Source organism: Ambystoma mexicanum, chromosome 6p (genome assembly GCF_040938575.1).
Source record: "Ambystoma mexicanum isolate Mex_15411 chromosome 6p, UKY_AmexF1_1, whole genome shotgun sequence".
In the NCBI taxonomy this organism is placed as follows: Eukaryota; Metazoa; Chordata; class Amphibia; order Caudata; family Ambystomatidae; genus Ambystoma; species Ambystoma mexicanum.
This window is the reverse complement of record NC_090935.1, coordinates 358,674,032-358,691,789: the sequence shown is the minus strand read 5'-3', so window position 1 is coordinate 358,691,789 and position 17,758 is coordinate 358,674,032. Positions and strand designations below refer to the sequence as shown.

General features: G+C 52.2%; 1 protein-coding gene across 1 annotated transcript in view; it reads left to right on the top strand.

Moving 5' to 3' along the window:
- Positions 1 to 17,758, top strand: part of LMBRD2 (LMBR1 domain containing 2) — a 1,998,085-nt gene that overhangs the window by 895,230 nt on the left and 1,085,097 nt on the right. The gene's annotated exons all lie outside the window — the stretch shown is intronic.

Below are 17,758 nucleotides of genomic sequence, written 5' to 3'. Positions count from 1 at the left end.
ACAACCTACCCCGGATTCGGTCGTCTCGGCGGCGGCAAAGAAGAAAGCTGGGGGAGCATCGGCCTCGACATCAACTTCCCCGCTGGACGGCGAGGGCAGGAAGTTGGACACGATGGGACGACGGATCATCTCATCTGCAGCGACGACTATCAAGGCGGCCAACGCCCTGGCTCTCGTAGCCCGCTACGACAGGGAGTTGTGGTTCAAAATCGCCCCTCTGTTAGACTTCCTTCCGGATGCCAAAAGGGCTGAGGCCCTTGAAATCCTACAGGAGGGTGAGATTGCTTCGGACCACGCCATCACGGTGGCAACGGACATCGCCGACACCGGTTTCCGTCAGTTGGGCAACGGCATTTGCTTGAGACGACGAGGATGGCTCAAGGCCACGGATTTCCGCCAGGACGTACAAACCAAGGTTTTGGGCATGCCCTTCGATGGGAACAACCTGTTTGGGAAGGCGGTTGATGAGTCCCTTTAGGCCATCAAGACAGACAAAGAGACTGCCCGGGCACTGGGCGTGCTCCAACAACGACAGCTGTCCTTTCGGCGCTCCGGAGGAAGACAAGGTGCCTCCAAGGGATCCGGCAGTGGCTCCTCCACGTACTGCCAAGCGGCAAGGTCTTCGTCCCAGGAAGCCTACAGGGGACGCGGCAAGTCAGGTGGTGCCCATCGTCATTGACAGGGAGGTCAAGGAGGCAAGGCGGCCTCCAAACAAGATTGAACCGACCGTGGGGTCGGGCCCCCGCCAAAGCGCGATGCTCAAGAAGGGTGCCATCGAGCTCGTCCCAAAGAGGCTTCGGGGCTCCGGAGTTTACTCAAGGTACTTCCTTGTAAAAAAGAAGACAGGGAGGATGGCGCCCTGTCCTGGACCTACGACGACTGAACAAGTACATCAAGGCGCAGAAGTTCCGTATGGTCACCCTCCAGCACGTGCTGGGACAGCTGGAGGAGGGCGATTTCCTGTCGTCGTTGGACTTGGAGGATGCATACTTCAACATCCCCATTCTAAAAAGACACCGAAAGTTCCTCAGGTTCGTTGTCCAAGGGCAGCACTACCAGTTCAAGGCCCTCCCGTTCGGATTGAAGTCGGCACCCAGGGTGTTCACCAAGTGCCTTGCACCAGTGGCGGTGTGGCTGCGCCTACAGGGGATCCACGTCTACCCCTACCTGGACGACTGGCTCATCCGGGCAAGAACGAGGGAGCTCGCCGTGGAGCACACTGCGAAGACCGTCCAGTTGCTCACGGACCTGGGATTCTCCAACTTTCCAAAATCCCACCTGGTTCCGTCGCAAGTCGCCCTGTTTCTGGGAGCCAAGCTCGACACAGTGGCGCGGCTGGCCTCGCCGTCTGAGGAAAGGACCAGGACCTTTCTGGGCAAGGTGCAGTGTCTGCTGGCCACGGACATGGCCAGGGTAAAATCTATCAAGTCCCTCCTCGGGATGATGCCCTCCTGCATTTATCTGGTGTGCCTTTGCAGGCTTCGGATGCACCCCTTACAAGAGTTCCTCGACGCCCGCTGGGTCCAGTCGACAGGCAGCTTCGAGGACAGGATCCCTCTCAACGAGACGTTCCGTCAGGTGATCCGGTGGTGGGGTACCCGCTCCCATCTGTCGGCGGGCACGGACTTTCAGATCCCAGCTCACCAGGTGACAGTGATGACGGACGCCTCCCTGGAAGGTTGGGGAGCGCACTCCGGAGATTTTCACGCGAGAGGCCTTTGGGTCCCGGAGAAGAAGTCTCTCCACATCAACATTTTGGAGCTCTGCACAGTGTTCTGGGCCCTCAGGTCCTTTCTTCCGTCCCTCAAGGGCAAGGTGGTGAGGATCTTCACCGACAACACCACCACGATGTTCTACATCCGGAAGCAGGGCGGAACCAGGTCCCCGGCCCTATCCAAGGAAGCCCAGGATCTGTGGCATTGGGCCGTCGCCCAACGGATGTTTCTGGTGCCTCTTCATCTGGCAGGAATAAAAAACACGATTGCCGACTCACTCAGCAGGGAGCTGCGCCCGTGCCACGAATGGGAACTACGCCAGGATCAAGTGGATCGACTCTTCCGACGATGGGGCGAACCCCAAATCGATCTCTTCGCGACGGCGACGAATTCCAAGTGCCGGAGGTTCGCCAGCAGGTTCCCCCAGCCGAGGAGCATGGGCGATGCTTTCTCGTTCCCCTGGGACGGCCTATTTCTTTATGCATTCCCTCCGCTGCCGTTGCTGCTCCGGCTCATCAACCAGCTCAAGAGGTCCCGGTGCAGGATGATCCTCGTCGCACCGGCGTGGCCGAGACAGATCTGGTTCCCGGACCTTCTGGACTTGTCAACGTCCACACCAGTCAAGCTGCCGACGGACGCAGACCTTCTCTCCAGAGAAGGAGGCGCCATTCTTCACCACAACCCGGAGTCGCTGAACTTGCAGGCCTGGCTCCTGCAGCACCAGAGTTTGGATGGTACGACATTCCGGCCGACTGCAGAGAGGTTCTTGCAAAGGCCAGGGCGTCCTCAACTCTCAAGTGCTACGGACATAAATGGAAGAGGTTCTCTGTCTGGTGCCGTGCACAAAAGATTAACCCTCTGCGGATTACGGCCCCTCAAGTACTGCCGTACCTACTGTCGCTGGCCAAAGCTGGACTGGCTCACGTCTCCATCAAAATACATCTGGCTGCAATCTCCCGATATACCAGGACTACGGGAGGGGCGTCCTTGAGGTCTCATCGCCTTGTGAAAGAATTAAGGAAGGGACTATTCCGATTATTCCCACCGGTGAAGGCTCCTGCCCCGGCGTGGGAGCTTAATGTGGTGCTGACCAGGCTCATGGGGGTCCCATTCGAGCCTATGCATTCGGCACCTCTGAAGTTCCTGTCATGGAAGACCGCTTTCCTTGTGGCCATCACCGCCGCACGACGAGTGGGAGAGATCCAGGCCCTATCTTGCAAGCCTCCATACTTGACTTTTCATGACACGAGGATGGTGCTGAGGACGCACCCCTCCTTTATGCCCAAGGTGCCGTCGGACTTCCACCTCAAAGAGCCCTTGGTATTGCCAGTTTTCTTCCTGTCGCCTTCGTCGCCGGCCGAGAGGACTTTGCACTCGCTGGTTGTAGCTAGAGCGCTGAAGTTCTACGTGGACCGCACAAAGTTTTCGGAAGATGTCACAGCTGTTTGTGAACTTTGGGACTGTGAATCAAGGGAAGGCTCTCTCGAAGACTTCCATTTCCAGATGGCTCTCCGGCTGCATCATGCACTGTCACCGGTTGGCAAACCGACCGCTGCCCGGCCGTCCGAGAGCCCATTCGACCAGAGCGATCGCTGCTACCACGGTGTTCCTGTCTGGTGTGCCCCTGCTAGACATCTGCAGGGCTGCGACGTGGAAGTCGACGCACACCTTCACAAGATTCTACTGGGTCGATCGGGACTCCAGGGAGGAGTCCAGGGTCGCCCAAGCAGTGCTGCGCAACCTGTTCGCCTAAGGTGCGCCTGGTGAGGAGATTGTTATGTTATGTTATTTTGCACTTATATAGCGCCTTATATACCATTGGTATTGTCTGAAGGCGCTGGTAGGTTGAACGCCCTTGCGAACCGAAGTTCAGATCAGTAGAGAGAGTAGGGAGAGTCAAAAGGTGCGTGTGAGCACCGGATATGTGTGCAGCTTGTGCGGTACACGTGTAATAGCTGCTTCTTATCGGTAGGTGTGGTGGTTGAGAGATCAGGAGAATGTGTTCGTTCTGGCAGGATTTATCCGGAACGGATGTAGCTGCGTTAGGCCTGAGGAAAACGCCTGGCTGGGGGTGTGAGACCAGCAGTGTTTACATAGAATGATGTGGAGTAAGCGGCGGATGTTCATATGAGAACAGTTATACCGAATGGTGTCATAGTATCTCTGTGTCCTAGTTGAGTGGTGATGTAAAGGAGAGAGTAAGCGTGGGGTGTGGTATGATGGGTTATATGCTCTTTCAGTGTGCAAACTTCTAAATGCAACTTTCCCAGAGAGGGAACTGGGCGAACTTCTAAGTACAATATTCCATACAGAGTCTATTGGGAACACTTCTAAATTCATTTCATCAGAGAGGGTATTGGGCACACTTCAAAGTGTAACTCTCGCAGAGGCTATTGGGTACACTTCTAAATGCAATTTTCATAGAGCGTCTACTGGGCACTCTTCTAACTTCAGTTTTCCAGAGAGGCCATTGGGCAAACTTCTATATGCAACTTTCCAGAGTGTCTATTGGATACACTTCTAAAATCAACTTTCACAGATGCTATTGGTAGCACTTCTAAATGCAGCTTTCACAGAGGATATTGGACGCACTATAAAAATCAATTTTCCAGCGAGGCTATTGGGAATACTTCTAAATTCAATTTACCAGAGATGCTATTGGGCACACTTCTAAATGCAACTTTCACAGAGTGGTTATTGGGAGCACTACTAAATTCACAGCAAGGTTATTGGGCACACTTCTAAATGCAACTTTCCAGAGTGTCGATTGGGTACATTTCTAAATGCAACTTTCCAGAGTGTCTATTGGGTACATTTCTAAATGCAACTTTCCAGAGTGTCTTTTGGGCACACTTCTATATGCAACTTTCCAGAGTGTCTATTGGATACACTTCTAAAATCAACTTTCACAGGAGCCATTGGCAGCGCTTCTAAATGCAGCTTTCACAGGGGCTAATGGGTACACTTCTAAATCTCACAGCGAGGTTATTGGGCACATTTCTAAATGCAATTTTCACAGAGCGTCTACTGGGCATATTTCTAAATTCAATTTTCCAGAGAGGCTATTGGGCACACTTCTATATGCAACTTTCCAGAGTGACTATTGGGTACATTTCTAAATTCAATTTTCCAGAGTGTCTATTGGGCACACTTCTAAATGCAATTTTCACAGAGCGTCTACTGGGCACATTTCTAAATTCAATTTTCCAGAAAGGCTATTGGGCAAACTTCTATATGCAACTTTCCAGAGTGACTATTGGATACACTTCTAAAATCAACTTTCACAGGTGCCATTGGTAGCACTTCTAAATGCAGCTTTCACAGCGTGGCTAATGGGCACACTTCTAAATGCAACTTTCACAGGGGATCTTGGGCACACTTCTAAATTCCATTTACCCGAGAGGCTATTCTAACATATTCTACCATATAACGAGACTGGCTAGCAGCTGTGAAATGATTAAATGCCCTGCAGCTCTGCTTCACGGCTACATTCGGGAGGGAGCCGGGCATTCTTCCTGGCGCTGCCTACGTTTGTGTTTCAGCGAACTCTTGTTATCCTCACGGCCCTGCGGCCTTGTCCTTTTCACATACAGACAACAATGTTTCACAGTCGAACAGTGTAAGCGGAAAATATACTGCGAAACAATAGGAACAGAAAGCAATGAGCAATGGTTAGAAAACAAAATGGCGATTCTTGTTACATCAAAATGGCTGTTCATTAGCAAACTCGAAAACCTATATTTTGACATATCGTGCATGAGACGGTTGGCCCACGGCCACCAAAATGCGTTTGCGGTTTCAAAGTAGAGGTATCCGTATTTCTAGACTGACAGAAGCACCAATACGTTTTTCACAGACAGCCACCCGGTTACGAGAGCACTTGAATCTAGTTGGAACCCTTGTTCATACTTGTATTAAAAAAAAGCTCAAAAACAACAGAAGCGTTCCTATAAAAAGGTCAATCTTAGATTGTTTTCAGTAGGTTAGAAAGTTCTGGTTCTTTTACCTACCTCTGAAATTAAGCTTGTTTCGAAATGGCAAGGAACCTATGAAATACTAGAGCAAACTGGAACATGTACTTGTAGGGTAGCCCAACCTGATAGAAGACCAAAGACCCACCTCTTTCATGTAAATCTCCTGAAAGAATGGAACGAGAACCCTTCTGCCTCAAACTCTTCCATGTTATCCTGTTTGGTACTCCAGGAGAGTAATAACCTAGAACTCATTCCCCAAGAGCTATCTAAAGACAAACAAAAGAATGTGAATGACCTTGTTGCTGCTTTCCCCGGCGTATTTTGTGAAAAACCAGGGAGAGTACATGGAACTTATCATTACATCAGATGCCCAAAAGGAAATGTGGTTCATCTAAAACCATACAGACTCCGAGAGGTGTGAAAGAAAATAGTAATTAATGAGGTTGAGAATATGCTGAAAGGTAATATTATCGAGTCCTCTTCCAGCCCATAGTCCTCCCCTATCATGTTGGTAACTAAACCAGACCAGTCTTGGAGATTTTGCATAGATTTTAGGCACGTCAACGCCATTTCTGCCTTTAATGCATATCCTATGTCGCGCATCAATGACTTAATAGATAAACTGGGAAATGTGCTGTTCTTGTCTACTCTAGATTTAACTGAAGGGTATTGGCATGGTCCTGTACAGGCAGCAGATAGGGAAAAAACAGCGTTCTCCACACCCATAGGGCCATTTCAATTTAAAGTTCTCCCTTTTGGTCTACATGGGGGCACCAGGGATTTATGGACCGAATACTACAAACCTATTCAGATTTCTGTGGACCATCTTTCCCATCTTTACACTTTTATGAGAGCTCTCTGAGAGGCTGTACTGACTGCCAACCCTGGGAAGTGTAAGCTGGCTCAATCAGCCGTGAAATATCTGGGCGTCTTCGTGGGGAATGGCAGTGTATAGCCTCGGCAAGAAATGGTGAAAGCCGTTTTAGATGCCCCCACACCCAAGACCAAAAGGCATCTTAGAGCATTCTTGGGCTTGATTGGGTATTATCGCAGGTTTAGCCCAACATTTTCAGACAAAACCTCACGGTTAACAGATAAATTACAAAATGCAGAACCCAAGAAAATTGGTTAGACCGATGAGGATGATGTTTGTTGTAACAACATCAAACAAACATTGTGTTGGAACCCTATATTGAAAGTGGCAGACTTCTCAAGAGTTTGTTTTACAGACTGGCGCCTACCTGACTGGATTAGGAGCCGTACGGTCTCAACTACATGATGGCTTGGAACATCCTATATTATTTACCAGTTGCAAACTGGATCCCAGAGAGAAAAACTACTGTTAGAAATAGAAGCCCTTGCCATCAAATGGGCGATCCTCCTTTTCCGCTATACCTATTGGGAAGGAAATGTACCCTTATTACCGATCATTCACTCTAAGTTTGGATAAGTCAGAGGAAAGAATCTAACCCTCGAGTCATGCGCTGGTTCCTGGACTTGGAACCATACTGTTTCGCGGTGGAACAGCGAAAGAGTAAAGATCAGGGGTACGTTGACTTCCTGTCCCGGTTCCCCTGCGAAACAGATCTGTCCACACCGCATAGGGGAAGGGTATGTGAAAAATCAGAGGCTGTTTCACTGCCTAAACCCCAGGGATTCTTTACTCATGTGGTCAGGGCACGGCCATGGCCTTTGGATCCAGACCTGGAGGTGGACAAGTGCAGGAGGATTACCTGGGTGAGGGGTCCTCAGGGAATGGGGAGGAACGCCTGATGGCGAGACATGGTATCCCCCAAATACCCCTGTCCCATTCTATTTTATAGGATAGTCCAACTTCCCAGATCCTCCATCCCCCTTTCCTACACAAACACTGAGCCAAAGAAGAGGAGGTCTGAGGCTTAAAGGAGTACCACCCATGCAATACATTGGTCATGTCCCACTAATAAGATCAGGCAGGGTCAAGCAGTTTATTTTAATTACATACACCTGGTACCTATTAGCTCTCCCCACATTGTTCAAAGTTGGAACACTGAGACGCACTCTGAACAAGGTGATGCATGAGACAGAGCAGTTCTTCCAGGGCGATGGTGATCCAGGTGGAGGAGAGAGGCAGGGTGAGGGACGGATCCAAGGTACAGAGAAACCTTGGAAACCCTGGCGAGAGATTGTTACCTTCGAAGGACCTTGAAGGTTGTGCATGGAAGCCTAGCCAGATAGAAGAGACAAACCTCTTATCTTTCAAATTGAACTTCATTAGCATTTTCAGTAAAACAAGAACAATTCCCCTCAACTTTACCATCCCAACCAATAGCGCCCCAGCCCCCCAGATGCCCTCTACTTCCTGCCTGCCTGCAGCAGTCCTCCATGCTCTTCAGTAGTAACATGTCCGTAAGGAGTGAACAGTCCATTTTTTCCAAATTAAATAAACCATTGCATTACACCCCTTTAAGAACTTCTCACGGTTTGCCCCCATATACCCATCACCTTCCCCCCTCGGTTTCCCATAATAATCATCGGCCGTACTTCTCAAAAAAGGGGACCCACAAGCCTTTGATGTTCGACCTGCATTCACCCAGAAGGTGTGTTAGGAATTCCATGTCTTAAATAGCTCTTACCATCGCCACCCACTCTTTTTTTTTCTTTTTTTCTGGAGATGCAAATGTTTCCACTGCTGGGCCAAGCAACACCTAGCGGCCACTAACATGACTTGCACCATGTGTCCCTCCTCTCTCGTTCCCTGCCTCCTCCAACCCCGCTCAGAAAAGGAGCCACAACGATAGCCTTCAATCAAATCCACATTTGAAAGTAGTCCCCTTGCTCCTGGTGACACTTCCAACATTTGGGGTCACACCCCCCTTACATTTTGGCTAGTATTGTGGGCAGGCTTATAATACCACTTCTGCAAAAACTTGAGAGCCTGGTGCCTATATTGCAGAGACACTGTTGAGCGTGATACTCTTCTGCACATCAGTGCCCTCAGAGCATCATTGATGTCTTTCCCCAGGTTCTGTCCCCACTTGTTCCCTCTCAGGGGTGAGTCCCTAAGCTCTGCCAATAACCTAACCCTGTAGAGCCTGGCGATGAGGCCCCTTAAGCCCATCCTCACAATCAAGATGCGCTCAAAATCTGTCAAACCTCTTCGCTAGGTTCTCGCCCCACCGGTCGTCCAATAAGGCTCCCTTTAACTGTAAGTAGCGAAACACTGATATCTAACCCACTTTCAGGCATTCCTCTAATCTCACTAGTGGCATGAAAACCCCTCCTTCCCACAACTGCCCCGCCCTGATAAGCTCCCCCTTCGTACAACAATTGAAAAGCCAGGTGTTCCTCAACCCCGTCCCGCAAGGCCCAAATACAATTTAAGGGTGACGGCCACGTAGTGAGCCACCTGTCCACCCCCCTCCCATCCTCCCATTACTCCTCCAAAGAGATTACAGGACTACCATGATTGGGCGTTGTCGCACCATCCTTGGGAAGCGCGCCTTAGGAACCCACAGCCATTCCCCCAGCGTGACAGGGGCCAGGAAGGCATTGTCCATTAACACCCACTTTTTCTCTGTTAGCGGGTCGAGGTGGTCTACCATGACCCGAACCTGAGCTGCTCTGTAGTATATCCAGAGATTAGGGAACCCCACTCCCCCTCCTCCTTTGGTAGGATTAGGACCTTATAGGCCACCCTATGCTTGGCCCCCACCCAGAGAAACCTCAATAATACTGCCTTAACTTCCTCCAGGAACACCCTCAGGACCGCCACCGGGAGCATTTGAAACATGAACAAAATGTTGGAAGCACCACCATTTTAATACAATATAGGCGTAGCACATCTCTCCTTGTCCCTCCGCACCTCTGACCATAGCGGCAAGTAGTTCTTTGCGAAGAGATCCGCGAAGAGATCCCTGTAGTTAAGGGGCACCAGTATCCCCAGGTATCGAAAGGAGTCCCCCTGCTCCCTAATCGGCAGCCCCTTAATGTACATCCTTTCTGCCTCCGACAGGCCCCCACCACATATGTCACTGACGTCTCCAGATTAACTTTAAAGCCGGAAAACTCCCATATTGCTCCAAATGATCCAAGAGACAGCACTGATTGTCGGCCTGGTGAGGTATAATAAAGCATCATCGAGAACTGGCCACCAGGGGGTGCACGGATGAGCTCCGTCTCCGTGTGAGCTCTGACACCCATGGTCCCTGAGGCGACTTGAACCCCCGTCTCACGACCCCCCCACCAGTCGAGAAGTGCTGATAGGCTGTATGAGGGACCCCCCCCGTCACCTAGGAGCAAACGCGGTCAAAATCGGACCAGGGAGTGTGGAGATACCACTGTGTAAATATCTGAGCCCTGAGGTGTCCCTCCAGTGAAAGTGAAACCGCACCGTGGCATTGCGGCAACCTGGCCGTAGATTCCACGAGAAGGCCAAGGCCGCGGCGGACGTCTGTGAAGTATCCCCCAGGCCCCTCCGCCCCCCTCCTCTGGTCCTGCCATCTGGGCCCCGAGTGTGAGTGGAAGCTGGAGCAAGACCAGGAAAGCCCGCGCCGGGAAGCCCGAACCCCCACCTCCACTACGACCTACAGAGACCTGCAGGGACACTACGGTGAGGAGCCTTCCCCTGCTGCGGTGAAGCGGGTGAACCCGCAAAGTGACACTCACCGCCCGCCGCTCGTGGGCGAAGCACCCGACGTGCGGGGCTCTCCAGTCCCTCCCTTCACCCCCCGCGAGGCGAGGGATTCCGGGCTGCGGCCTCCCCTGCCCGCTGACTGTGGTCAGGGCGCCTGGCGGATGGGCCCCCCCACTCCCTCCCTTTGCGCACAGCTGTGCGGCGACCCCCCACACCCCACCCGTGACCGATTGGGACAGCGCCCAACGGGCTTCCCTCACCCACGATCCGCGCACACGGCGCCTGGGGGTGGATCTCTCCGACCCCGCTGATCGGGGCCCCCCCTTGCGGGAGGATCGTTCCCCGCGTTTACAGAGTTCATGAATATGGGAACACCCAGCCACTACTGCACACTGGGTCCCCAGGATCACTGCACCACCAGAACCCTTATCAGAGGTGCGCCCTAGGCACCCACATGAAGGAGATCTTTTCTGCCAGGCACTGACTGTGGCCCCAAAGCTCAGGCTGCATTGTGAGGGCCCGAGACGGTTGCTGGAACCCTGCTCAGCCGCCTTGAGCCACATCTGGAGTAACGTTGCCCGACACGGATATCTTGGGCCTGACCCCCACGCCTTCAACCTCTAGACCCAAGTGCCACATACTGGTCAAAGGTGATACCCAGCTCGCCAGCGTATTGGGCTTGGACCCCGTGGGCTTCCCCAGAGGTGACATCTGAGAGAACACTCTCCTATTGGCATTGTAGACTGCCCGCTGATCACCCTGCCTGCATCGAACAGCGCTTCGGTACCATCGTATGAGCACCCCCGGAATCTACTTGTCCGTGCAACTCTGTAGAGGGTAAGGCCCCCGATCCAGGGGCGTGTGCCTCCTCTCACCCTGGACCTACTATCTGAACATTAAACCGGAAGATCTACGGCCCTCACCTGCCATTGTGCCCTGAACGCCTGGACCCAGAGCCTACTAGAGCCCTCATTGAATATGCGCTCTGAGCGCCCCCTACACTTGAATCAACAGCCACAGGCTAAGGAAGAGGGACTGCGGCCTTGTGACACGCACGACCCAGCCCCGTACAGGCCAACACAGCCTCAGTGTACCCAATTTGGTACCCCACGGCTCTTCGGAATCCCCATTGAAGACCTCCCCGACCACACGTCGAGTCACCAGCAAAGCACTCGAGTTTGTCTTGTTCCTAGAGCCCCACGCGACCCCGCAGAGGGTAAGGCCCCCGATCCAGGGGCGTGTGCCTCCTCTGACCTTGGGCCCATTTTATGAACGTGCGACATAGACTTGCCAGATTCACCTACACCCCACCTTCTCCGATTGCTCAACATATTCCCACCATGTCGCTGGAGGTCTCGGAGGCGGGAGCCGCTGCTACTGGGGGGGACATCGCCGCACTACTAAGTGAGATAAAAAGCATGGGCTCCAACCTTGGTGGCAAAATCGATAAAATCACCCAGAGAATGGACAGCTTTGAGGAGGAGAGACTGGAGGGCGTCGAAAACAACCAGGCTTCGATCGACATACTTGAGACACAAATGGTCATGAGAATACGTAATATTGAGAAAAGGAGGAGGAGATGCGTCTCAAAATGGACGACTTAGAAAATAGGGAAAGAAGGAATAACCTTCGCTTTTTGGGAATCCCGGAACGTGAAGGTGAAACCGAGAAGGACCTTAAAGATACAATCCACGATATTATAAAAATCCTAACGGCCGACGAAGAAATTGATGAACCCAAAACTGAAAGGATACACAGAGCTGGTGGACCCTCTGGTGGTCCCCACTCGGTCCAGGCCAAATTCCATCGATACCAGGACAGAACTAGGATTCTTGAGAAGGCCAGATCCAGAGGCCCGCTCACGATGGGAGGAGCTCAAATTACGATTTTTCAGCACCTATCCGCGCTCACGCTATCGCTAAGACGCCTCTGCAGTCCTTTAACAAAAAAGCTCAACGACCAGGGCACACGATACAGATGGGGTTACCCGTTCTCGCTCCCCTTTGAGCATGGGAGTAGGAAAATCGTCCTTCGATCAGAGGAAGACATTAGGGAATGCATTGCCGACCTTCTGAGTACAGGCCCGAAAGACAATGAAAATGGAGACGAGCGTGATGGAATGCAATGGGAACACCAGGGCCCTAGGTGTAAAAGAGTGAAAGGATCCAGGAAATTCAGGCGCCCCAATAACACACCTGATAATGGAAAATGAAGACGTGCCTCCTGGATGCCACGACCAGAAGCACTGGTACATATGGATGAAACACAGGACACTGAACCTATGGAGACCGAAATCTTGGAGGTCAAGTGCCCGGGGGACGACAGATGATGAACACCCCTCTGAAGTAAGAGGGGGCACGAACTTGCGCAGGAACGACCCTGGGAATGCACGTAATGTTATATTTCTGTATGATTATTGTTGTATTATATGAAGTGGGGGGGGGAGTGGGTTAGGGTCTCACCCTTATGTTGAGATGGAATACCTGATTGGGACCCTGAGGTAACGGATGGGAAGCAGTGTGAGCCCGCTGGGGCTCTGGACGGTGTGGGGCCACACCCCCACCCCTGTAATAGTAGGAGGAAATCTGTGTGCCCACGGTCCCTGGGGTCAGAGTGCCTGGGAGAGGTTTTGTCGGCCGTGGGACCTGCTGGTCTGCAGGAGAGCGGCTCGCCGTGCCCTCTGGGGTGCTCCTACCTGGATCTCCGCTTGGGGCTGGAGCGTCCCCCGCGGGTGGGGAGTCCGACAGGGGACAAGGAGTCGGTGTCCCCTGGTGAAGATCGGGAGAAGAGGGGGACGCCCCTCCAGTAGAAGGACATTGTGAGCCCCAGACGCTTACCTGGAGAGGGGGAAGGAGCTGCGGCCCTTGTGGGCCGGGGGGTGCCGGGGTCCTGTCTGGTCGGCCTGGGCGCTCCGCTCAGGGTGGACCTGGCGGGGGACTGGAGGCGGTTGTCACTTTCCCCCTTTCTGCCTCCTCCTCACCCCCTGCTCCTGGCGCTTGGCACAGCTTTGGATTTGTGCTTCCAGTAAGCAATCATTTCTCCGGGGGGCTTGGAACTATCCCTGCTGGGTTCCAGATCGCAGCACCTCTCTTGCCGGCACCTACTTAAAGTGGATTGTGAACTGGCTTTTCTAGCTCTGTGTTTTATGATAACTGTTTGGTGGATGTGGTGCCCGGACGCACAGAAACTGCTGTAATGTGCAGGAGAAACATCAGAGCCCTCAGTCGGTGGAGGAGCACCAGACCCCAGGTGTTTTCCTCGTGGGAGAGCGATGCAGAGCGGGTCATTGCCGCGTTAGAAGGTACGTGGGTCCCTCCCTGCCGGTTCTGAGGGGAGTTCGGATACCCATGCGGAGCAAGAGTCAGGGCCTCTGAGGGTGTGGGGGCATAGGGGGGCCCACGTGCCATCCGCCTACTTGTGGTTTCGCTTGCCACCCACCTGGCCCCCCCCTTTTTTCCTCTTTGGGGGGTGAGGCCGCCCAGTCTAGGAGGTCTCCATTGAGTGCTCCCTGGAGCCCTGGCCCTTGGAGGGGGTCTGTTGGGACAGGTGTCGGGCTGCTGGCTCAGGGGGGGGTATCTGGAGCCCCCTTTGGTTGCTCAGGAGTTGAGGAGGGATCCCAGTCGGGGGTGGTCCTTGCCCCTTGGGAGCGTCCCCGGATGAGTTGGGCAAAGTCCCTCCAAAAGTATTCTTATTCTCATCCTGCCGGTTCAGGTCTTTCCTGTCATGTCTTCCAAGGTGCCATTCGAGCCTCTAGACGCCCAGGAGGTTAACAGGAACATGGCTTCTTTATTGGAGGAAACCTGCGGTTTCTTAGTGGATATAGGTAGACGTCTGGACACTTTGGATAAAAAGGTGGACGCTGTGGATGAGCGGGTTCAGGCTCTGCAGGCGAACCAATCTTTGGTGGACCTTTTGGAAACTCAGATCGACATGTGCCTGTCTGAAATTGAGCGCAGAGAGGAGAAATGCTCCCTAAAGCTGGATGATCTGGAAAACAGGGAGCGTCGGAGTAATCTGAGGTTCCTCGGAGTTCCTGAGTGGGAGGGGGGAGTCTCAGGGGGACATTCTAAGGATCGTCAACTCAGTGATCTGCAAATTGGTTGACGAGGGCAATATTGATGAACCGACTATTGACAGAGCCCACAGATCGGGTAACCCTGGTAGAGGTCCCAGGCCTATATTGGTGAAATTTCATTATTTTTCAGAGACGTCCAAGATTCTTGACCTGGCTAAGAAAAAGTGGCCCATCTCTTGGGAGGACTCTGAGGTGGAAATTTATCAGGACCTCTCGGCTTTTGCCCTTGCACGTCGCCGCCTGTGTGCTCCACTAACTAGGTGGCTTCGGTCTAAGGGAGTGCGGTACAGATGGGGCCACCCCTTTGCTCTCACATTTGAGTTTGATGGGTATAAGTACTCTGGTCACTGAAGAAGACATTCAGAGGGTTTCTGGTGGGATCATGGGAGATCTTAAGCAGGGTCTGCCCAGGGGATGGACAATGTGGATTTGCCCCAATCACGTGCCCCAAGTGTGCCTTTGGAGAGACGTTGAGTGTGAGGCCACAGGAAATTTTGAAAAGTGTCCCCAGCCTCCCCAAGCACGTCCACGGCCTGATCTTTTCAGTGCTTTCCCCTGCAAATTGGTTGTGGGACGGAAGGGCCGTGGCGAGGAAGTGTTTTTCAGTGCACCTGTTCCGGCCCGGGGGTCACTTGGCCGGAGTGAGGGAGGTGGTCGAGTCCTTGTTTGTGCTATGGTTTCAGGGGATAGGGGGGTGGAGGGGTATCCCGTGTGGTGGTGTTATGGAGCATGGGGGGGCTCATAATGGTTCAGGTTTGTTAGGTGTCTATATACATTGAAGGTTGACGCTGGTGGCCTGGATCTGGTGGCATTCATAATGTCTCAGGTATTCCAGGCGCTCGGTGGGGGGAGGGGGTTGTTGGGGATTGTACTACAATTGGGGTTGTATTTGTGGTTAATGTTCTTACCGAGTCGGGATCTGCTCTATGTGGAGTTTACTAGACCTTTTCGAAGGCAGGTTTTTGAGTGTGGCCTGGGGAACTCGGTGCTTGAGTTCATCCAGGAGAGAATTGGTGTAGATACATGTTTACCTGATGGTTAATTCTGATCAAGCGCTGACCCTGGGTTCATTGAATGTTCAGGGCTTGAATTCTCCCTATAAGAGATCCCTGGTGGTGCGAGAATTTAAGAGGTTGAAGCTCCATGTGTTATTCCTTTAGAAAACCCATTGGGTGAGGGGTAGGGAGATGGCCCTTAGAGCCAATGGTGTGCAGGAGGTCTTTCATGCTTTGTGTCGGGCTAAGAAGAGGGGGGTGGCAATAGTGGTTTCTTCGAGTGCTCACCTTGTTCCTCAATCCACGCAATAGGACCCAGACAGCCTTTTTGTAATGGTGAAGGGGGAAATTAAGGGTAATAAGGTGATGCTGATATCCATCTATGCCCCAATGAAGTCAAAGATAGGTTCTGGGAAGAGAAAAAGTCTAAAATTATTGAATTCTCAGAAGGGGTTCTCTTGGTGGGTGGGGATTTCAATATGGTTCTCGACCCCGTCGTTGATAGGAGGGCGCAGCGCCCCGTTGTGGTTTCCAGCGGGCAAAGGAAGATTTCGGCTTCGTTTCGTAGTACAAACGAGGCCTTGGGTCTCTCTGATTCTCATGCCTCCAGGGAGGGATGTGAACCCCTTTTCACCTTTTTCTCTAGGCCTCATGCATCCTTCTCCTGTATTGATTATATTTTGGTGGACAGCTCGTTGGGGGAGAGGCTTTACAATTGTGGGGTGGAATTGGTCCCTTGGTCGGACCATGACCTGGTGCGTGTTTAGATAGGTATCCCCCCCGCCCATCCGCGGAGCTTGAGGTGGTCTTGCAATGACCTACTCCTGCAGGATAAGGTCCTGTCCCAGGAACTCTTGACTGAGATATAAACCTTCTTTGAGGTCAATGATAATGGTGAGGCTGGGGAAGCCATAGTTTAGGGGCGTTTAAGGCCACGATCAGGGGGCTACTCATTGGCATGGGAGTGAGGAGGAAGTGGGAGAGGGGCAGGCAGGAGAAACTCCTTAGAGGCAAAATTGAGGCTATTCACCCAGGGGGTAAGCTTGACCCAACTTTGCCCGGGCAAATGGGAGGAACTCCAGCAGCTCAAAGTCAAATTGGCGGCCCTCCTGGTAGGTCAAACTGTGAGAAAATTAGCGTTTCTAAAGCAAAGATTTATGGAGAGGGTAGATAAAGCAGATACGATTCTCACTTGGAGGCTTGGGAACTCAGGAATAGTAAGAGAGTTTATGTTCTGCGTACTCAGGGGGGAGGTAGATGTACGGAAGATGCTGGTATTATGGAGCTCTTCCGCCTTTATTATGAACATCTCTATGCCTCGGAAAGCAGTGGAGAGGTCTCTGAGGTTGATGCGTTCCTGTCTGATCATCCAATTCCCTGCCTCTCGCCCGAACAAGCAGCTTCTCTGGAAAACCCTATTACGCCTCATGAAATTGTGGATACGATCAGCTCAATGAAGGGAGGGACCACGCCGGGGGACGATGGATTCACTATCTCCTATAAGTCTTTTGGATCTTATCTTGCTCCCTTTCTGGCTAAACTCTCGATTCAGGGGCCCTGCCCCAATCTATGCTTTCAGCCCTTAATGTGGTTATTCCTACGGAAGGGAAACACCCCACTCTGTGTCATTCTTCTGGCCCCATTTCGTTACTTGACACTGATGTAAACATTTTGGCGAAGGTCCTCGCTAACAGATTGGCCCAGCATCTCCCCTACCTGGTTCACAGAGACCAGGTGGGCTTTATTCAAGGTAGGCAGGGGACCGACAATATTAGGAAGACCCTGGACCTCATGCATGAGGCCTCGGTAGGAGACCTGGATGCATATTTGCTTTCCATCGACTCAGAGAAAGCTTTTGACCGGGTTGAGTGGCCGTACATGGGGAGGGTGCTGCAGCGGATGGGGCTGGGTAATAGGTTCTGTCGGTGGATTTCTGCCCTGTATAATGGCCCCTCAGCTAGGGTTTTGGTGAACAGTACCATCTCTGAACGGCTTTCTTTCTCGGGGGACTAGGCAGGGATGCCCCATTTCTCCCCTGTTACATGCTCTTTCAATGGAACCGCTTGTTATAGCGATTAGGCAGCAACCGGGGATTTCAGGGATAAAAGATGGGGATCTAGATTTCAGGCTTTCTCTCTTTGCGGACAACATCTTAGCATATTTAACTAATTTGGACGCCTCACTCCCCAACCTTCTTTCTTTGATCCGAGTCTTTGGGGGTTTCTCGGGTCTGAAGATTAATCGGTCTAAATCTTGTTTTATGCCGGTTGGGCAGGGTTCCAGGGTCGTTGGAGGGGGCTATGGTAGAGGGTATCGGGGTGGTGCTCTCGGACATCCTGTATCTCGGGATTCACATTCCGAGAGATCTGAACTCCTTATTTGAA